Consider the following 24,314-nt stretch of genomic DNA (forward strand, 5'->3'; position numbering starts at 1 on the left):
CCACTTGCTATCAACATTAGGATATACTACTCCAGTATCCAACTCTTGATTATTTATTTCTTCACTACCTTATGCATAGGAGTTTTAAGACCATGGTGATGTTCAATAGATGGAACAAAATCTGGTTCAAGATGTATTTTGTGAGTACACAAACTATGTGGAATACCTACAATATCTGCAATGGACTATCAAACGAACCTCTTAAATGTCTGCAATACTAACAATATTGTACTTCTAACTATCTCAGATCAACGGTAATAATAATTAGAAAAGTATTTTGGGACCTCCAAAAATACATATTGCAGGTGTGAAGGGAGGGCCTTTAACTCTAATATAGATGGCTTCTCAATGGATAGATGGGCAGGTGAATTAGTTTTATTCTTTAAATATAAATCAAGCTTCATTGGTGCATAATCATAAGAACTATTCCCATGTAGTGCACCTACTATCTCCTTATAGTCCTCAATACCATCAGAATTAAAGTTCATGATCACGGCTGCAAGCATGTAACACCTAGTCTCTCTTTAATAGGAACAACCACATCAGAACCATCACCCAAAGAGTAACTTCATCAACATTATATAATAAATTGGCCTCCCCATCATTCACATCAGTCACAAATATCACTCTCAACTCATAAGACTGCCTCATGGATTTGCATACATTCAATATAACCTATTCATCATTCAATCTCAACATTAGATACCCTAGCTCTAAATCAATCAATGTCCTACCTATAGCAAAAAATGGTCTTTCCAAAATAATTGGGACTTGGAAGTCCAGTTCATAATCTAAAATCAAAAAATCAACATGAAAGATGAAAATAACCACCTTCACCAATACATCATATAAGATACCAACCGACCTTTTCACCGTCCTGTCTGCCATTACTAGTCTTATGGTGGTAGGTTTTTGAGCTCACAACCCTAGATGTTTAAATATTGTAAATACATAAGGTTAATACTAGAACCCAACTCACATAATGTATACGCGAATGTGAAAGATCTAATGGTGCAAGGTATAGTGAAAGAACCGAGATCCTCCTTCTTCTTCATCAACGATCTAGTAGCTACAACACTATAATGATAAACATTATCAACTAGATCATAACTAACTTCTCTCTTCTTGGTGATCAAATCCTTCATAAATTTTGCATATCCAGGCATTTGCTCTAATGCCTTTACAAGAGGTATATTGACTGATAGTTCTTTCAACATGGATAAAAATTTCTGATACTTGGGTAAAGAGAAAGCATTTTTAAAAGGAGCTTCAATATAGGCTCTGTAAGTTTCTCATCTCCTACATCTTGATTTCTATTTCTCTCTACGTCAATAGGGTCCTCATCATTCTTTTGCTGATCAACAATGGGTATAGGTGGGTTTGTGGTGACTTTACCACTCTAAGTGGTAATGGCGTAGCAGTGACTATTATTTTTTGGATTTACCACTGTATTACTCAGAAATATGGCAAACTATCTCTAATTTACTGTGGCTGACATCTGACCAAATTATTGCTCCAACTGCTTGATTGCTGTAGCACGTGACTCAACTTTCTTGTTCAATCCTGATAAATCTGCTTTGATATCCTTCAAGCAGCTCTCTTGACTTTCTTGCCCTTTGACTAGCTTAGACAAAAATTCCTTTAATTTGGACTCTGCATCACGACTACCTGGTAGAATATACTTGTCACTCTTCTCTTTATAGTTATATTTATGCCACTAATCACCATCTCTCTCTTTACTCCTCTCTCTGTATTTGTCAATATAATAGTTCCGAATTTGATTCCCTTGACCTTGGGCTAAAAAATCTGCCAATCTATGATCAAGATACTTTACCTCCTCTTCAGATTCAATCGCGAATGGTTTATAAGTAGACCCTTGTGCCAAAACTGCATTTAATTTTTATGCACTCATTGTCGTAAATTGTTTTGTAAGCAACCTAATATCTGCACAAAGCTGTGCAACTTCTTGCGCTACCATATCCTAATATGCTCCGTAAGTATTTGTTTCTCTAATAGCATATGTGCCACCACCACATTCTGGATCTACAGTATGCCATCCTCTATTAGTCACCGTAATATCATCTTGCATATCCTGTGCAACATCACACCGAAGATGCATAAATGCTCCTCCTGAAATAGTATTTGGCATTACTCTCAAACTCTTATTAAGTGATGTATAGAAGATTTCTATCAAGTTAGACCCTCTGATTATGTGATTTGGTACCATGCTCAGCTTTTTCTTGAATCTAAACCAAACCTCATACATAGATTCTGTAGGTAACTATCTGAAATTATAAATTTTATCCTTCAACTGAAGCATCTGTATAGGATTGAAAAATTTTCTAAGAAACAATTTCTTAAACTCATGCCAAGTAGTGATAGATCCTCTTGAAAGTTCCCCTAGACAAAGTGATGCTTCACTTTTCAAAGAAAATGGAAAAAACCTCAATATTAATACTTCTTGATCCACCCCAGGAATAGTATAAGATGTGTAAATCCAAAGAAAATTACCAAGGTGCATGTCCACATCATCCTTAGCTGCACCCAAAAATACACCCTTTAGATTCAACAATTGGATCATAACACTAATAATATCAAACTTCATATTAGGGGCTAAAGTAGGGGAAATAATGGCTCCTGACTTAGTAGGCTCAACATAAACCATATCCTTTTCATCCTTCTCATATGGGTCTATGTGTTGATATGAAGGAATTAATGGAGCTCTACCGCTCGGTACTCGATGATCAATTACTATCTAGGACTGACTAATCCACTTTGCTGAGCTAATTCAACTTCTGCAACAAGTCTAGCCTTTTAGGCTTTTCTTCATTCTTATTCTAAAAGTTTCTGAATTTGTATGTTTACAATATTCCATGGGTCTAATGGAGTAGGTGGGAGTCCCATATTTGGATTCATAGGTAGGGGATCTTGAACCCAATCACAAACTAGTCCTGACATCCTTATCGGTGTTTGAATGATTCTCTCTGGTTCTGGATAAAAAAAAAGTAAGGGATTGCCTATCCTCCTAGTACTTGGCATACACTGGCAAATGCCAAATCAAAAATTGAAAATAAAATCCGTGAAATTTACCAATTCAATTCACTACTCAAATCATCTTTCCCGATAACAATGTCAAAAATTAATGTTGCCCAAAACTACACTCCAATAAAAGTATGCTGCGGTCAATTGCAAATATAATAACCCAACTAAGATGGGGTCGATCCGACAAGAAAAACATGAATAGTTTCTTGACTTGATGTAATGCACAAGCAGCACAGAAAAGTAAATGGGGGGATTTTAGTATCAATCACAAGTAGTAAGCAAATCTTGATTGCTTTTGAGTTGTAGACAATATAAGATAAACACTAGGCTTGTGTTTCCTCTGGATTCTTAACTCCGTAAATTTCTTGTGTTCAACCCAACTATTTTGCTGTTCTACATGAAAAGTCCACAAGATAGGTATTATCTGCCACTGGTTAGGCGTAAAGATAAATCTCACCCCTTACTATTAGGTCTTAGGGCATCGCTGTGTTGCTCCTTACTACGACCGCATTCATTGGTTGGGATTAAGTGATTAGATGAGTTGTGTAGACTAAAAGGTGGAGGTATTAATCCTAAATAATTAGCTTAATCTTATTTTCCCAATCACAAACTCCTTGTTAGGGATGGATGTGAATACAAGCTATCTTAAGCTTATGTAGTTGCTATTAGATTAATTATTGCAAAGAAGATTAGGATACATGCATAAACCCTAGAGTAGATGAATATCACACTTTCTCTATGTAGTTAATCCACCAAGGTTCCCACAACGCTAGAAAAGGAGATTATCTGCTCATGTTTGTGAAAGAAACTATAATTATCAGTGAAAACCACATATCATTAATTGCACAGGAATAAGATAAATAAACTTCAAAGTCTTGAATTGAATAAAAACCCAAAATCTCAAGAATAATTGTAAAAGTTTGTAAGAATATGTATCCTATGATAAGAATGCGCAACTAATATGGCATGGAAACTCGACACTTTTGATTCTTAAAATTGTGAATTTATGTGAGAACTTAGCATATTTTGTTGGATATGATGCACTTTGGAGAGAAATGCAAGTAAAACAGGTCTACAATAAGGTTTGAATGAAAAGGGAAGAAAAAATCAACTTTGAGCTGTGTACGAGTCAACTCTTGAATCGTACCCATACGATACGACTCATATACTGAAACGTACTCATAATAGAACCAAAGGTCAGCCTGTAGAGTCAAGTATGGGGAACATACGACTCAAGTATCCGAGTTGTAAGACCAGATACGAGTCTTATTGAGAAGTCGTAAGCATAACAGAACCTAAGCTACCGTTTAAAAATTGAAGTATCAGAAGTATACAAGTCGAAAGTGTGAGTACAACTAGTATAAGGATATCATATATAAACCAGTGTTCTAGACTTGGAAGGACAAAAGTCCCAGGTGGATACGAGTGAAGGACATGAGTCATAATCTCAAGTACGACTCATGAGAAGAAGTTAGAAGTTGAATAGGATGTTGATGCCTTAGGAGATGAGACACTGGAATGGATACAACAGGGTAGGGTATGACTCGTATGATACCGATACGAGGGAATACTAAGTCGTACCGACTACTAAAATAGCGTTACCCTTCCTCTTTTTTTTAGGATTTCAATGATATTTTGAGATACTATAAATACTCTAGGGTTTATCTTTTATTTGGCTACGCTCTTTTACATATTATTACCATACTTCTACAATTTCTCTTAAGATTTTGGGTTGTTATTCAGTTAAAGACTTTAGAGTTTATTCATCTTATTCTTATGAAATTTATTTTATGTGTTCTTCATTGATAATCATGGTTTCTTGCTCAAATATGAGAGGCCAATCTCCTTGACTAGGGTTGTGTGAACATTGCCGGATTAGCTACTTAAAGGAAGTGTGAAACTCATTTGTTCTAGGGTTTCTACATGTATCTTTATCTTTTTCACGATAATTAATCTCGCAGTAGCTTGTGTATGGCAAAGCTTGTCATTTACCAATCGAGCTTGAGCATAAATCACTATGGGCATTGAAGAAGCTGAATCTAGAGTGGAAGGATGCAGCAAATTCAAGATTGAATAACATCAATGAGTTGGTTGAATTTTGGCTCCGGGCATATGAAAGTTCAGCACTTTATAAAGAAAAGATGAAGTTGCACCACGACTACAAGATTTAGAAAAGGGTATTTAAAAAGGTGACCAAGTGTTACTATATAATTCCAAGCTTCATTTATTTCCAGGTAAGATAAGGTCGAGGTAGCATGTTCCATTCATAGTTATAAGAGTTTATCCCTATGGTGCTTTAGAATTAAAGAGGGATGGTGATCGCCCATTCAAGGAAAATGGACAAAGAGTGAAGCACTATATGGGAAGTATATAAAACATGAATGAAGTAGCTGAGATTAACCTTGATGAAGGCTGAGTAATCAAGGCAATTGTATCGTGCCATGATGTTAAATCAAGCGCGGCATGAGAGGCACCCTATGGGGATAGTGGGTGAAATCTAAGTATCCAACTTAGCCATGTCGTGCCACGATGTTAAATCAAGTGCTGCTTGGGAGGCAACCCATATTTTGTGTACTTTTTTCATTTATAGGGTAATATGTTTATTCAATGTGCAGGACTAAGGAATATTATAAAAAATCTAGAGAAGGTGAAAAGTAGTCATATAGACTCTTTATGAGTCATATCTATATGGTACGACTCGTGAGAAGGAGTTGTATTGACCTGAGAGAAAAATCAGAATCAAGCAAAATTTTTTAGAATGGAAGCAATTCTCAGAATGAGTCGTACCCCCAAGAATTGTTGGTACCCTAGCTTAGGTATTCTTATTGGAAATTAAAGATTGGGGTAGAACTAGGGTTTGGGGGAATGAATGTACTATGATTGTGTGGACTAAGATGATGGATATAGTTGAAAATTATAGTGGGTATTTTAGAAAATTTCTATGGAGTCAAAACTTAAAAGTTGGACTTCTATATTGCAGTGGATACGAGCCCTCTTATGACTCATACCCACCAGTACGAGAGTCATAATGGGATTCGTACATACTGAAAGCGTAGAATAATAACAAATTTAATGCTCTAGAATGGATACGACTCAACCTTATGAGGTTTACCCATACCATATGACTCCTACATACTTACTCGTGCCTACCTAGGATGATTTAGGTTAGAATAAATGTTTCTGATTAACTTACGACTGTTGGTAATGAGTCGTACCCTTTAGTTATGACTAGTTAGGAGGAGCCTTGCACCTACCAGTAAACAAAGGTCATGCACTGAACAAAATGTGACTCGTCTATACGAGTCGTACCTAGTTGGTACAAACTGTACCTACCACTTGTACTCGAATTAGAACAAGCATATTGAACTTTATTTTAAATTTTTTCTTTTCTTTTCTTTTCTTAGTTACTAATAATGGTGTATTTGCAGGAACCATGCCTCCAACGAACGCTTCCTCATCCAAACAAGTTACAAAGAAGGACACTAAGCAACTTCCAGATGCTAGTGTAGAATTTAGTAATTCTGAATATGAGACCTTATCCAAAAACAACAGGGAAGTTTATGGTAGAACCTCTAAAAACAAAGCTGGACAAAAAAGGAAGGAAACTATAAAGGTTATAGGGAAGAAGGTAGTTCCCAAAGACTCAGAATCACCCCCACAGGGCCCATAGAAAAAGAATCCTACTACATATCCTCCCCATACACCTCAACCACCTTTAGATGATGATAATTCTAACGATGATGATGATAATGATAATCAAGCTGAATCCAATTTAAAAGAGGTAAGTTTTGAGCATGCTGAAGATGTAGAGGATATGAATGAAGTACCTCCAATAGCCCAATAGGACCCCCTACTTACTCTTCCAACTGTTGCAGTGCCTAGCGTTGAACGATGTTGAACGATGGGGGTACCCCAAAATGCAGGATATATTCAATAGTGGGTTTTTCAGGCTTACGAGTGACAAGCTAAAAAGAGTACTTTATCCCAAGAGAGGAATGACTACCATAGGGATGTCAGAGTTACCTGAGTTTAAAGAGCGCTTCTGGTAGTACAGGTTTGAATAGATGATGACAGCACCCAAAAATACAGTAAAGCCTTTGTTCGTGAGTTCTACACATCATATAAAAGTGAGATGTAGAGGAAATTCCCACAGGGCCAGTTGTAGAAGAGAGGCGATCCTATTACCTCTCTTGTGATTCGTGGAGTTTGGGTTGATATTTCTCTCCAAACCATTAGGAGATTCTTGTATGGGACAAAATATTAGGCCTCAACCAATACAGTAGAGATGGAATATAGGATGGAAGAGATGAGGAAGATAAACAAGAAAATGTTGGGTTCTGAAGATAAAATAGTCATTTTTTGGTGTATTGTGAAGAGTACTTCTTAAAAAAGCTTGAATGCAATTTGAGTTGTAGGAGGCCTCGTGGTGGTCTAACGACAAATAAAGAAGAGCACCCTCAACTTTGAGGGTAAGGTTTGGTGGACACTAGCCTTACACTGGCTGTGTCCTATGACAAGTAATGTTGTTCTGAGCTCAGTCTGGGATGGTATAAAAGCTGGTGTCACAGTCGGTTATGATTTTGATGTTGGTGGGTTCTTATCTTAAGAGTTGAGGGATAGCGCTGTCGGGGTCAAAAGGCATTGTTGTCCTACCCCTGCATTATTACACAAATTTGTCTGGATGTGAGAGTTTTGGAACTCCCTGGGCAGATGAGATAATTGAGGCCAGGAGGACATTTGACATTGGGTTGATCAGAGATGAACCCAACCCTCTAGCCCGACCGATGAGACAGGTTGCAGTTATTATGGTGGGATTATTCCCTTAGGATGATTAGACTGACATCCTTACAACAGTTTTAGTTACTGAGGTAGAGTCACAGATAAAAGGCATACCTACAGATGCAGTGGCTACTTCTAGTGCCCCTCCACTAGTACAGTCTGTACCAACTAGGCCACGGGGGATGCCTCTGGCTATTATGCTGATCTTCGAAGCTGCATAGACCAAGGTTGTGACCAAGTTAGCTACTTTATGCGAAAGTAAGTCACATGGAAAAATGAGTGAAAAATTGGTTTGACAGGAAGTTTGAGAAGCAGGATAGGTGAGTCTAAGGGTGCTTAGATACTTTTTAGTTGAGGATTACTTGACAGTTGAGCAGAGGGCAGACACTTGATATTTCTGAGATTAGAATCGAGTTGCGAAGATCAAGAAAATAGTCTCAGAGCTTTAGGAGAGACTGGTCGTTGCTAAGACGATTGTAGAGATAGTGATTCCTATTGTCCATGTGCCTAATATTTGGGCAGGACTAGCTGATGAACCCGTAGTGGGGACCAAAGAGTAAAGATATGAGATAAAGAGAAAATAGAATAAAACCAAAGAAGTAGAGAAGAGGTCTCGTGCTGAGAGTATTCAAGAAGAGCGGGATCGCGTGAAAAGAGTTCATGAGGTGGCCATAGGAACTGGTGGATTAGAGCTCTAGTTTATTGACACTGCAGGGGTTGATGTTGTGCCCTTGTCTACTATTGATTTAGTCCCGGTTGATGGGATAGTAGATGATGAGAGTGGGGCCCGATATGTGAGCCCATATGCTAATATTGTTGAGCCGATGCATTGAGCGACGAGGTATGACCTTTATCCTTACTCTATTTTTATTTTTATAGCACTGGGGATAGTGTAACAATTTTTTGTTGAGGGTGGGGGTTGTTCCAAAAAATTTGGGAGTAGCTAAAAAGAAAGACGTAGCTAAAAAACTAAAAGTCTGTTATGACTTGCAGGTTTGATGCAGGCAAATGAGATAAGGAGTAAATCAGCGAGCCTGCGGCAGCTGATTATTTTTTATTATGATTTTGGATTTTGAAAATTTTTAGTTAGATTGAAAGATTTTGTTTTTATTTTTAATTCATAATTGTTGAAACACTGCTCATTTGAAATGCTATTGCAAAAAGTTGTGTTTGAGCTCCTTTGAAACCAAATTTTGTTTAAATAATTGCGTGGTAGGTATACTTGTGTAAGACTGTTGTGAATATGAAAATGAAATTAGGATTAGGGATAGAACAGTTAGGGACAAAATAGTTGCATAGTTAGATAACTAGTACTTAGTAATATAGCCATGTGCAAGTGTGCATGACATATACTGAGTTCTCGGTGTGTTGGAATCTAGAACTTGCCCGATTGTTTTTACCTAGGTCTAGGATAGTTACGTAGAAGATTATCATAGGCCCTTTTTGTGTAAGTTCAGTTGAGCCTAAAATTCCCTAACCAAACTAATGAATCCCCTTTAATCCAAATATTTGAGCCTTCATAGACTAATTTTTCTTGTTACACCTATCACCCTTCTGTTTAACTTATAATAAACCTGTTTTGGCCCTGGTCCTCCTGTGGACACTATGCTGTTCAACTCATGCAAATCGCCTAAGTTTAGGATGGATATTATAGGGGTGCATAAAAGGAAATTGAGTATGAAAAAATGGATAGAAGGAAAATAGTTGAAACCTAAGCAGGTGTGGTGAAAAGAAAAGAAAGAAAAGTTGCAATGATAATCAAAAGAAAAAGAATAATAAAAAAAGTGTTAGAAAACCACACCTGACCAATTAGGAAGTGCTTAAAAGGAAAAGGGAGACATAAGGATGGAAATAAAAGAAGTGAAAAGTGAGTGCACCCTGAGAAAGGTGTAGTGTCCACGAGGTGTAGTCACTAAATGAATCCCAAAATATATCATACCATCCTGAAGCCTACGTTACTAGACAAATAAAGTCTTATAGTGATATTACCGATGAAAACGTAGAAAAAAAGAATAAGGGCAAGCTTATGGTATTTTGCATACACTGATGGTACTTTTTTATGAGTGAGAGAGTTGTTTATTATATCCCTGAAAAGATTGATTTATCCAAAAAGAGAGTGAATGGGATTTCTTTAACTGTGAGCAAATGTGGGTCATGTTGCTAGGTTGTTTGATGAATGTAATCTATATTGATGCCCAATTTTCTATTGCAAATGTTATGCCATCATCGGATTCCCTTTTATTTTACGTGTGCTAAATTTTTATACGCAGCTGAGTTTTGAAAATTAGAATTAAAGCGGAGAACAACAAGATTGAAATTAAGTGCAAAATCACTGCTATGGGTTGCTTGAGAATTTCTTGTTTAAGCTCGTCTCTATGCTATAAAATAGTTAGTTGAATTTATTTGACTGAGGATATCCAAAAGTCTAAGATGAGGGTGTTGATGTGGCGTGGAAACACGACACTTTTGATGCTCAAAACCACAAATTTATGTGTGAACTTAAGATATTTTATTAGATATGATGCACTTTGGTGTGAATTGCAGGTAAGATAGGTCTACAATAGGGTTTGAACGAAAAGAGGAGAAAAAGACCTGAAAAATATCAACTTTGAGCAGTATACGAGTCATCTCTTGAGTCGTACCCATCCGATACGACTCGTACAATGAATCATACTTACAATAGAACCAAAGGTCAGCATGTAGAGTCAAGTATGGGGAAGATACAACTCAAATATCCTAGTCGTAAGATAGGATACGAGTCGTATAGAGAAGTCGTAAGCATAACAGAATCTAAGCTACTATTTTAAGATTGAAGTATCAGAAGTATACTAGACAAAGTATGAGTACGACTCATATAAGGATGTCGTATACAAACCAGTGTTCAGGACTTGTAAGCACAAAAGTCCTAGGTGGATATGAGTAAAGGACACGAGTCATACACTTAGGTACGACTCATGAGAAGAAGTCGTTAGATGAACAGGAAGTTGAATCGTTGAGAGATGAGACACTGGAATGGATACGATAAGGCAGGTTACAACTCGTAAGATGTCGATACAAGTTAAGAATGAGTCGTATCGACAACTGACTTAACTTTACCTTTCCTATTTTTATTAGGATTTTAATGATATTTTGAGATACTATAAATATCCTAGGGTTTATCTTTTATTAGGTTACACTCTTTCACATATTATTACAATACTTTAGAATACTTCTACAATTGATCTTGTGTAATTGATTTTATGTGTTCTTCATTGATAATCATGGTTTCATGCTCAAATATGAGCGGCTAATATCCTTGACAAGGATTGTGGGAACCCTGGCGGATTAGCTATGTAGAGAAAGTGTGAAACTCATTTGTTCTAGGGTTTTTTTGCATGTATCTTAACCTTTTTCATGAATTAATCTCAAGTATCTATAGTAACTGGAGATAGCCTGTATTCGCATCTATCCCCATAAGAGAGCTTGTGATTAGGAAAAAAAGATTAGGACAGTGATTTGGGATTCACCTCCACTTTTTAGTTCCCACCATCTCATCTAATCACTTGATCCTACCCCGTAATAGTGAACTGAGGTCATAGCAAGGAGAATAAGGCGACACCCTAAGAATCACTCGGTAAAAGGTACAATTTATCTTCACACTTACCAGGCAGCTGATAATACCCATCTTGTAGACTTTGCATGCAGAACAACAGAATAGTTGGGTTGATCACGAGAAATTTATGGAGTCGAGAAACTAGGTGGAACACAAACCTAGTGTTCGTCTCATATTGTCTACAACTCATAAGCATTCAAGATTTGGTGACTACTTACAATTGTTACTACTATCTCCCCATTTACTTTCCTGTATTACTTGTGGATTACATCAAGTCAGGCAATTGTTCACATTTTTTCTGTGGGATCGACCCCAACTTAGTTGGGTTATTATATTTACAATCGACCATATTATACTTCTAATTGGAGTGTAGTTTAGGGAGACATCTGTAACCTAATAAAAGGTAAACCCTAGGATTTTTAGTATTTCAAAATAACATAAAAATCCTAAAAAAATGAGAAAGGTAAATTTATGTCGGCACTCGGTACGACTCATTATTCTACTCGTGTTGGCATCATTCTAGTCGTTCCATACCCTCTCATACCCTTTCATTGTCTGTTCTACCAAGACTTCAATTTTTTGTTCAGTATATGACTTCTGTTTATGAGTCGTAGCTGAAAATACGAATCATGTCCTTCACTCGTATCCACCTAGGACTTCTATCCTTCCAAGCTTTGAACACTCATTTTTGTATGACTTCCCTATACGATTCGTATTCAGACTTCCTACTTGTATAATTATGATACTTCAGCTTTTGGATGGTAGTGTAGGTTGTTTTATGCTTACGACTTCGCTGTATGACTCGTATATTTCTAATACTTTACTTATGAGTCATATATTTCTTATACTTTACTTTTCAGGTTTGCTTTTGGTTCTGTTGTGCATATGATTCAGCATCTGAGTCGTATTAAAAGTTTATGACTCAAGATCTGACTCGTACCTTGATTAGAATTGGTCTTTTCTAGGTCTTTTTTTTTCTTTTCATTCCAACACTATTGTAGACCTGTTTTACTTGCAATTTAGACCAAAGTACATCATATCCAAAAAAAACCTAAGTTCACACATAAATTTGCAATTTTAAGCAGCAAAAGCGTCATGTTTCCATGACACATCACCTTCCGACGATCACTTTATACAATCGGGATATCTTTTAATGATTGTAGGAAGTTTTTGTCTAATTGACTTCTGAGATACACTCCTCTGGTGCTTTTTATGATAGTCTTGGCATGATTGCGGTTGGATATCATGATCGTGACTTTGATTGTCTAAGACACTTTAAGGTTAATTCCCAACACTTTCCTCCTTCGATTCTATTTAACCTACAAACACTTGATCGTTTCCATATAAACATACTGTTATGCTATTGCTCTATTCCTGTAAAATGAGTTTATTTTTAGGAAAATGGTTCATTAAATAATTCTCTTTCAATAGCTTGATATTTGTCGGGACAATTACCTTTTTGTTTCTTAGGAGAATTAAATAATCTTCATTCATTTTAGATATCTAATAAAAATGCACATTTCTGTCCTAGATTTTAATTTATCTGTCTTTTCTTTTAGCATATAAGTTGGACCACAAACTCGAGTATGTCGTAGACTAGGCTTGCACCCATGCAATAATTCAGATGGGGGTTATAGGTATCAATTTTGAAGGAAGCAAATTTAGAATATAATTCCAATTTCTTATGTATACTCCAAAAGAAAAAACACAAATCTGAATAACTTAACATTGATTTAACCATTTTCATAGGAGTTTTTTTTTCATTTCATTATATTATTTTGTTATGGTGTTCTTAGAGAAAAATATTGAGATGCAATTAATGATTTTAATAGGTACTTAATGAATTCTGCAGAAAGGTATTCACCGCCATGATCAAATCATAATATTTTTATATGTTTATCATGTCGCTTTTTCATTCATATCTTAAATTCTTTTAATTTTTTAAAGCATTTAGATTTACTGTGAAATAAATAAATATACCCATTTGAGTAATCACATGTGAAAGTTACATAATATTCAAAACCACCTCTTACCTGTATATTCATAGGACCATACAAATAAGAATGAATTAATTCCAACTTATTATCGACTCTATTTTCTTTGGAAGAAAAAGATCTCTTGGTAACTTTACCTTATAAAAGAGATTCATAATTTAAGTGCCTCCACTTTCAATGAACTTGAAGGTCTATCAAAAACCAAACTTAAGATCTGATTTATGTTAATATGACCTAGATGTAAGTGCCATAGGTAGGTTTCACTCAATTTCGAGTATTTTCTCTTATGTGATTAATCAATGTTATTAAATTCGATGTTTGTATCATATTTTGAGACGCATAAAATACAAAAAGATAATTGATAACAAAAACCAGCATCCATTATTTTAGAAATAGACAATAATTTTCTTCATATAGAAGGTACATTGATAACATTATTCAAAACTAAGGTTCTCGAATTACTGAATGAAAAAGAAATATTTTTTATAGCTAAGGCTGATATGTCATTTAGGCGCCCTATTTTTTGAAACTCCCACAAATAATCATAGACATGATTAGTGGTCCCCAAATCTATAGCCTAAAATCGGGTAGAAATAACCATAAAAAAAGCTTTTACATTTTAAATAAAGTATATTTTTTTATTTTTCAACTTGTCTAGGTAGCTGGGGAATTGTTTCTTGTGGTGAAAAGATCGTTTTCAAATAACACTTTCCCTTAGGCATAGCCACACCACCAGCAGCACCTCCTGGTGATGCAACCTTACATGACTTCTTTTTTTTCTTTTCTTTTTTTTTTTGTTTAAAAGACGAAAATGAAGGTTTGTCAACCATGAATATAGTAGGGGATCGTTTTGCTTGATGAGGAATTCTTCTGCTTGCAACTCATTCAGTAGTTTCGTAAGGGACAAGTTCATATTGTTCATGTTATAGTTTAAGCAAAACTGTGAAAAACTGTTCGATAGATCCTATTGGACCATCTCTATATGAGATTCCTTATCAATTACTGCACAAAGAATTTTAATTTTGTTCAACAGACTCATCATCTTTAGAACGTGATCTCTTACCAATGATTCTCTAATCATTTTTGTAGTCAAGTGCAATTTTATGACCGTCTACTTTGCAACACAATTTTTCTTAACGAATATTTATTTGAGAAATTTAAGCATATCCAAAGCAGAAGTCATGGTTTGATGTTGATGTTGCAAGACATTTGACATCGATGCATGAATTAAACATTTTTCCATCTTGTCAATCCTAACCCACTTATCATATGCTTTCATTTGATCATCAGAAGCATCGTCTAGTTTTCTAGAACATTTTTCAACCAGCATAAATTTAAAAGCCTTAGCAGTAAGTACAATAATCAAATTTCATTTTCAATCAACATAGTTAGGCCCTTTTAGTTTATTTTATTTAGGATTGAGGTAAGGGATTTGAAAAATGACATGGTTAATCTGAGATATTAAATAGATTATAGATAAAGAATAATTAAATTCTCAAAAAAACACATCACACATATTATCATGCACATAAACAGTTAGACTCATTACGGAGACTTAACTATTCAAGCAAATACACATACAATGTAAGATATATCATTTGTTAAATAAAATAAAATCAATTCAATTAGAGAGTAAACTATTAGTTTAAGTTAGATAAATATCACATTTCATAAGTCTCTATACCATTGCACCAACATGTAACTTATTTGAAAAGTTAATACAAGTCATAAAAAATAAGAGACTAAAAAAATAGTATCATACTATACAAGTTTATTCGATGAAAAAGATGATCTACGTCAATATGTAAACTCATATTATATACTGTAATTAACCATTGAAAACAATAAGGACCGTATTATTATTTTTTTTTTCAGAATTTATAATTTTTTCAAAACATAAAAATACCCAAAAATCCATCAAAATGATTTTGAATGGCCAAAAAATTATTTTAGATCACAGCATGGAGAATTGTTCAATAGGTCATTTCTAATGAACCTATCAAATTTCATGTCAATCGAAGTTCGTCAAAATTTGAACAAACACCAAATCCGATCAAAGCAACATTCATCGACAAGGCTACTTGCGACGGTCAGCAGCGTTGCTTGCGCCACTTGTGCTTACCACTATGCGACTTGTTAAGGCATGAAAGTAACAAAGGTACTTGGGAAGATTCAAAATTCTTTGTGTTTTTTTCTTAATTTAGAAAAATGTTTTTGGCATTCATCGACATGGATGTTAGCGAGGATGTCACAGACTGTCCAGACAATTTTGCTTTGACACTATGCTGCTTGATAGAGTATGTAAATAACGACTATAGTTGGCATAGTCATAACTCTTTACTATTTTTTCCTTCATTCATAAAATTAATTTTTACGAAATTCTAAAAAAAATATGTAAATTCATTTTTTATTTTCTTGATGATTAACTTAGATTTCGTAAAACATTAATATCATCAACAACATAATTAATAGCTATCAACAACATAATTTATACAGTGAGTATTAAAACATGTAAAACAATCATGTAATTTTTTTTTATATTAGTTAGCATATGTAAGAAGACGACTGAGGCCAAATGTTATAACACACATAGCGAAAGCAATTCTCATGGATCAAATCTAATTCACATTATCGCTAGATAACATAAACTAAAATGAATAAAAAATCACTAACCTTTTAAGCTTTCACAAGCCTCGTTTAATGTCATGAAATTTAGAAGTGTAACCTTCTACTACTTTTTGATTATCTTTCAACCAAAACTTGTGTGGGCTAGTAATTTGTAATCAGAAAAGGATTTCTTTTTTGTGAATAATCGAATCCTTTTATTTTCAATTTTCTACTAAAGAAGGGAAGGGAAAGATTGGGCAAAACAAATGTTTTCGGTCCTTAAAATAAAAAAAGTAAATTCAAAATTATTTATGTTATTGTCCAAAATATTTTTATTATAATTCTGTAAAATATTTTTTTACATAAATGTGTTAACATTTTTCTATTCAAATATAAAAATATTTTTTTTATTTAAGCAGAATTTTTTCCTCCTTTTTATTTTTTAAATTTGATTAGTTACTTAGGAGTAGCATGGATTGCATATTTATTAACTGTGGCTTTTAGTTAATGATATTAATTACCAAATAAATGAATTACCATATCATAATAGATTACAAATTATTTCACTAAAAATTTATAATTGTATTCCTCGATTTAATTTCAAAATTTACTATACATCTTATTGAACTCTCCATGTTAGAGTTACCGACACCAATCAATTAAATTAAATTTTCTAATAATTTAATTTATTGACTAACTTAATTCTTTATATTATGCTCAACTTATTTCATGTGATGGTTGCAAAATCCACCTGCAGATTTTCACACAAGAACTTATAAGCAACCATAAAAAGGTGTCATCTATCTCCAGTCCTAAATATTGTTCTATCAACTAATTATTATTTCAGTAATATGATGTGTTATCATCCAATCTATTAAGAATATATTGATTCATAATACAGTCTCACCTTTTAATAGATTAAAATAATAAATTTAACTACATAGATCATAATAATTATATATCAATATTAAGAGTATAATTGCATGTAATGGACTCAAGAAGTTGTTTATAAATATTCAAAATATAAACGAACATCTCTACTTGGTCCTTTCAGTACATACAAAATGTACTAGCACAAGAAATTGTAATATTACCACTTTCATAATTAAGATCAAATTATAATTAATATATTGCTACAATCATCAAGGTGTTTGTCCTACTTTATTTTTGATTGTGAATATTAATTTATAACTTATAAGAATCGATAATTTTAATCTTCTGTGCATGAATTAAATAACTTCGTACACAAAATCGTCTACTATAAGTAAAGGACACATATACCAATACAATGATCTTATTCAAAATTTTTTATTACATAAATTAAATTAATTTTTTATATTAAATTAAAATATAATATTATAGCGTAAATCACATGATTAATAGTATATTTTTAATATTATATTTTTTCACTGTGTGTTTTTTTATGATGAAGAAGATATGCACTAAAGAAGTAAAATAATCAAGTTATTTACTTGTGGATGGCTGGTGCATTGGCAGCTTATTGCGTCATGTTTAGGTACTAGTCGGCTTATGTTGTGGTACACATGATTCAATGTTGATTCTTGAAATTTTTATGTTATATATAATTCTATCATTTAATTAAAATCTTTATTTATTTGATTGATAAAGTTTAAATTAGATATATAATATTATATTTAGATTGATGAAATTTGCATAGTAATATTTTAAGTTGTTCAAACTTTTGTGGCATTGATAAATAATTATATTTTTTAAATAATTTATTTTTTAATTACTGTAGTTTATAATATTTTTTCTTCTATTCTACTAATTAGAAGTGACAAAGTTTTATTATAACAAATACTTGTGAATTTTTTTTTAAGTGATCTCATATAAGATATCAAGTTAGTTTAAAATATTAAAAATTAATTTATCATTTTATGTCTATTTTATCTTTTTTTATTAAATTTTATTAATTTCTTAATACTCAAATAACTTATAATATTACTTAGAGATAATATAGTAAAATTAAGATCGAAGTAACTGATAAAATAGGCATGTCGACTATCAACAAACTGCTTCATTTGCTTATTGTGACTTTTTAAATCATATGATTAATAGTATATTTTATCACTGTATGTGTTTTTTTTATGATGAAGAAGACATGCATTAAACAAGTAAAATAGACAAGTTATTTACTTGTGGACGGCTGGCGCATTGGCAGCTTATTGCGTCTTGTTTAGGGAATTGCTGGCCAACAATTCTTCCACATTTGGTTTTATGCTTTCCACATTTTCAAGAACGTATATTTATTTTTTGCTGCCATATTTTAAAACAATTCGTTTCCATATTCAGTGGCAGAAGAATTCATAAGTAAATATACGGACAAGTTGAAGGGGTTCAACATCTATTATATATACATAAAAATATTTTGATCATGTAAAAATAATATAATTTTTCAACGAAGGGAATTCGGATGAACCCCTGAATTCAATGTGGCTCCACCACTACCCATATCTTGTACTCATTCGTTTTCTTTTTATTTTTGGTAACACTCGGGTGTGGATGCAGTTTTTATCCTGATTAAATAAGAAATTTAAAATATAAAAAGATTTCTAAATCTTATAGCCTTAATAAAAAACATAAATAACATATCAAAGGTGCTCTATGAATATTGTGATCTTAACCAATTCAGTTTATTAATTTTTATATTAGAAAAATAAATATTGAAACTTAATAAGTATAGGAATATTTTTTTATATCTAAATATTGGTAGTAAGACTTAAAATAGACGCAGTATAAACTCCCACTATGACTGTTTTACAATTGAGCTGGATCAATTTTGAATTGATGGCATTGAAGTAAATTGAGATGATGAACAACTTATGACTTGTAACGCTTGTTTTGGTCATGATTCCTCAAACTCTATTTTTTATTTTTAAATCTATATATATGATCGAGCTTTCCGGAAAGGATTTATTGTACAACAATTATGTTGTATGCTATGAGATTCAAAATAAATACACAAGTATGTTATATACTATGAGATTCAAAATAACTTATTTGTCTCCTTTTAGTTACATATTTTTGCTTGAACTTGGACTAGTAATGTATTCCAAGTTGATCTCACCATTTGAAAGAGTTAATTTAAAGTGAATATATCGTTTACCATGTGCAATTTGCACAAAGAGGTTGAGTATGTAGGACTGTTTAAGTTTGGGGGATTATAATTATCAAAATCAAGATTCAAATCTCAACAAAGAAAAAAAGATAATTTTTTTTCATTTGTCTAAATTTATGAGAACAACACTGCTACCTAAACTGATGAACAGTGATAAATGTCTATTAAATAGTTAAACTATACGCAAAATACATCATGCTATCACTCCCACATACTATATATATAAATATGAAAAATCTTATATTTGTAATTAGATTGATAGAAAGAAACTACCTAACATATTTAATAAACGGGGTTGTCATTTTCTTGAAATTATAACGTGCAAACTGTGAGACCAACAAACATAACAGCATCTTGGGTGGATTATATTTAGCTTTTGATATAAAAGCATCTTGGGTGGATTATATTTAGCTTTTGATATGGTGAGTTGTCCGTGTTATCCGTATGGGAAGTTGGACGTCTTTATTTTTGTGAAGTACCAACAATGAAAGCTTTAATTTGTTCACCATGCATGCATGTGGTTTAGGAGGAGGATGAGACTCCTCCTGGGATGTAGACTACCTACTATATTTTCCATCTTTTATTTTATTTGACAGCTCAATATGATTATGTTGTTAGAATAATAAATTTACAATTGCTCTTATCTTGACATCACCGATGGAGGCGGATTCACAATTTAATTTGGTCAAACACATGTCAAACACCTAAATTTGACACGAACTTTCACTTTGGCACCTAAAGTTGACGTTGTTCATTTCAGACACCTCAACTAATATTTCAGTGTGTTATTTTGACACTTTTTACAATCAGCAAAAATATACTATGTGCGTGCATGTATTGCACGCGACAATGACTTGTAAAGTGACCAATAATATAATGTCATTTGTCATTTCTCTCTAAATTAATTTTTAAATTAAAATAAAAAAATTGCCAAACAAATATTGACACTTGGCATTTCTAACTCAAATAATTATAAAGAAAAAGATTATAAAATTTACCCCCACCCCCTGCTCCCCCACCCCTCAATTGTCTTCTCCAGCCCACTCACCCACCCCTCACCCCCCGCCCACTCCCCGTCCCTCAATTCTCTTCTCCAATGTTCACCACCGTCTCACCTCCTCGCCCCCCTCCTCATTACTCCCACAATCAAAATCTTCTCTTCAATTACCTTTACATACACAATCTTTTTTTTTTTTTTAAAATAAATTATTAAAGAATTCATTCCAGACAAAATCTGTTGAGATTTCACAATTGGAGGAAATTTTTACAATTGAATTGAATTTGATATTGTTCATTCTTTCATGTTAACTCTAAAATCTATCTTTAAATTTTTTCCCATTGAAAGAGCTTAAAATTAAGTAAAATCGAGATGAAAATTGAGCTAAAATGAGTGATTAAAAATTATGAATTTATAAAAATTGAAAGAAGAAGGTGAGGTTCAATGTCTTGAAGGTGATTCCAGCCGGTTCTACTGGTGGTAGGAAAAAATCTTTTACTGGAATGTGAGCTGAGTGCTTCTACATTAATATTTACATCTAGGAATGATGTCAAGACGTTTCTGCTTTTGCTGAATTCTTGTCTTCATTGATATTTCTTTGAGCTTCAAATTTTGAAACTTAAATGCTAGCAACAAGTTTTCTTTCCTATGTACTACTCATCTTGTAAGAGGTTTTGGTGATTGAATTTTTATCTTTAATAATGATTTTTTGTGATTGACTTAGCAAAAAAAATAGAATAATTCTCCACCATTTTTGACTATGTTAAGGACGAAGCCATAGTTTTGTGAGTGGTTGGCGGATAAAAATAGAGAAAGGATTAGAGGAGATCAAAAGGAAGAAGCTGAAGAAAAAAATAGTAATATTTGAGTTGTTTACGTGCTCCAAGTGTGTGCAAGACATACAATGTGCCAAGTCAGCAAAACGTGCCAAAGTGACACAGTTGACGCTACTTAAGGCAATAAAAATGAACACCGTCTACTTTAGGTGCCAAAGTGAAAGATCATGCCAAGTTGAGGGGCCTAGCGATGTGTTTGGCCTTTAATTTCTATAAAGCGGGATGTAGCAAATTTTGTGGCCAAGTGTATGGTCTGTCAGCAAGTGAAGATGGAGTAATTGAAGCTCGGTGGTTTTTTTCAAGAGATTGAGTTGCCCGTGTAGTAGTGGGAAGTGATCAATATCAATTTTGTTATCGGTCTTCTGCGATCTCAAAATTAGTTTGATTCGATTTGGATCATCGTTGATAGGATGTCTAAGTCTGATCACTTCTTGCTAGTGAAGACTACTTATTCTGCAGAGGATTATGCTAAGATTTTTATTTAGAAAATCGTTAATTTGCATGGTGCTCCAATTCCCATCATATCTGATTGAGGTACTCAATTCTAGTCTTATTTGTGGCATTCTTTTCAGAGAGGTTTGGGAACTAAGGTGAGTCTTAGCACCAATTTTCACACTTAAGCAAATGGACAAATGGAGAGCACTATTCAGACATTGAAGGATATGCTAAGGTCATGTGTGATCGACTTTGGTGGTAGTTAAGTTGATCATTTGCTTCTCATAGAGTTTGCTTATAATAATAGTTTTCACTCTAGTATTGGGATGGCTCCTTTCGAAGCCTTTCATGGTAGGAGGTATAGGTCTTTTGTTGGGTGGTTTGAGGTTGGTGAGAATATGTTATTCGGTCTCAATTTGGTTCACCAATCCATGGAAAAGGTGAAAGTGATTCAGGATAGGCTTAAGGCCTCCCAAAGTCGTTAAAAGTCCTATGAAGATATGAGGCATGGGGAGTTAGAGTTTAGTGTGGATGATTTGGTGTTCTTGAAGGTATCTCCCATGAAGTGAGTGATGCAGTTTGGAAAGAAGGGGTAGCTACGTCCCTGGTGTGTTGGTCTCTTTCATGTTTTGAGGTGAATGGGCCATGTGGCTTATGAATTGGGTTTGCCCTCTAGTTTGGGTTTTGTTTATTCGGTATTCCATGTATCGATATTGAAGAAGTGCGTGGGTGATCCTTCATGTTTATTCCTTTAGAGAGTATGGGTATTTAGGATTCCTTGTCCTGTGAGGAAGTCTCAATGAAAATTTTAGATAGGCAAGTCCGTCGTCTGATGACTAAGGATGTGGCTTTGGTGAAAGTTGTATAGAGGAACCATATGGTCGAAGAAGCTACTTGGGTAGCCGAAGAGGAAATAAAGTCAATTGTGCCCAAGCGCACAGGCAAGGGTACGCGGCTTCACCAAGTAGTAAAGTGGCCCTTTAGAAGCCAAGTATCAATCCTACAGGGACTCGTTTTAACAAATATCTAATTTTAGTTAACAATTAAGATTAAATTGATGTGAGAGTAACCAATAGAGTTTGTTGAGTTGTAAACTGAAATTAAAGTAAACAATTGAATAAAGTAAATTTCTTGGACAACCAATAAGGACAAGCCCAAGGTTAAGGCTCTGCGAACAATCATCCCTAATGAACTTCATTGGTCAGACTACTTATCTTGGTTGTTGATTCACGGAGTTGATATTATGATCATGTTATCTCGAGCATCTAATCACCTATCTAACTTAGCCCCACAACTACATCGTTGAGCAGGAATGTGAGAACTAAGATAAACACATTTATATTTCATCCCATAGTGAACCAAATAGGTCACGTAGGTATATCTCTATCCTACATGCAAATTACAATCTTCATTCTATAGAAGTTTATAATCCTACTCTATTTACCCTCATATTCTATCATCTTATTCCGCCTCTCGAGCTCACAAAAATGATAATAGATGTATTCTAAAGGAGAAGAATCCTTAAAATAGTTATAACAAGGATAAATAAACAACCAAATACGATAAGCAATCAAAACCTAATCAATTCATAGCAATAGTAATCAGGTTCTTGCCTTTAACCCTGGAAAAGAGGTGCTTAGCCACTCATGGACATAGTTATAATCACCATAGATGAATATAAGATAAAATACATAAATAAACAAAAGTAAAGGAATAAAAGCCCTATTTGAAGTGTTTTTCATCCCCTCTCCAAGTTTTAAATCCGTTCAAGATGTTTTGCATTAAGTTCAAGTGTCCTATTTATAGGAGGACAATTTGGCTGCTTATGGATTAAGGTCTGCGTCACCCCTCTTGTTCCATGGACCAGGGTGTGCGAAGAGGCCCCATTATGGTGAAACACTTGAAAGTCATCTTATTATCCATATCCATGTCCATGACACCCCTTTCATAGAATGGACCAAGGTCCGCGATGCCCCATGCATTCACAACCTCTATTTGACTCCTAAACTTGTTTTATGCACTTGCCCTTCCATCCCAAGACTTGTGGTATTGTTTACACTTGATTTCAATCTTGTGTATTATAAATGTATCATCATAATAAACTCACCAAGAATCCTATAGCATCAAACAACACGGATTAGAGCTCAAAACAACATAGTGTCAAGGACAGTAAACTGGAAACTTAAGCTAAGAACTAGTTTTTCCCTTTTTGATCTTTAACTTATTTTTTGACTCTAGGCTTGATTAAATATAACCATCCACCTGGTGATTAATTACTTTAACACTAAGATTCTCAATCATACCATTATTAACACATTAAGCACATTAGTAGTCCTCAAATCAAGGCTAAATAATCCCGAATAATAACACCGAGATGCATAAATCCACCTCAGATCATCACCCCATACTTAAAGCCTTATTCATCCTAGAACAACTCTTTACTCTAAGCATCATAATCTGAGGTGACTCCACACTTCTATTGCAAGCAAGATACTCAAGCTGGTACTACAATGACTACACAAGATACAAGTCCTTACACTAAGCATTTTACTTACACAACAGACAGTTCAAGAATACTACTTCAAAACATCCTAGCCTCAAGAATTGACTCACAACGTTGACAAACTCATGCATATTTTTCAATCAAAGACATCATGCAAATCTACCAACTATCATCAAACATATGCCCTTATAATAAGAGAGTTACCTATAATCACTCACATAGTTGTAATTGATTACAAATTAGGCACAAAAATCAAATTACACTCAGTCTCTCAAAGAATTCACAAGTTACACACGGTGAACTATAGGATTGCCCTTAGTGTACTACTCTGCTAATATAAGAATGTTAAGGATCAAGATCAAGTAGGTATTTTAGGGTTGTAATGTATGA

This window comes from Capsicum annuum, chromosome 10 (genome assembly GCF_002878395.1).
Source record: "Capsicum annuum cultivar UCD-10X-F1 chromosome 10, UCD10Xv1.1, whole genome shotgun sequence".
Taxonomy (NCBI): Eukaryota; Viridiplantae; Streptophyta; class Magnoliopsida; order Solanales; family Solanaceae; genus Capsicum; species Capsicum annuum.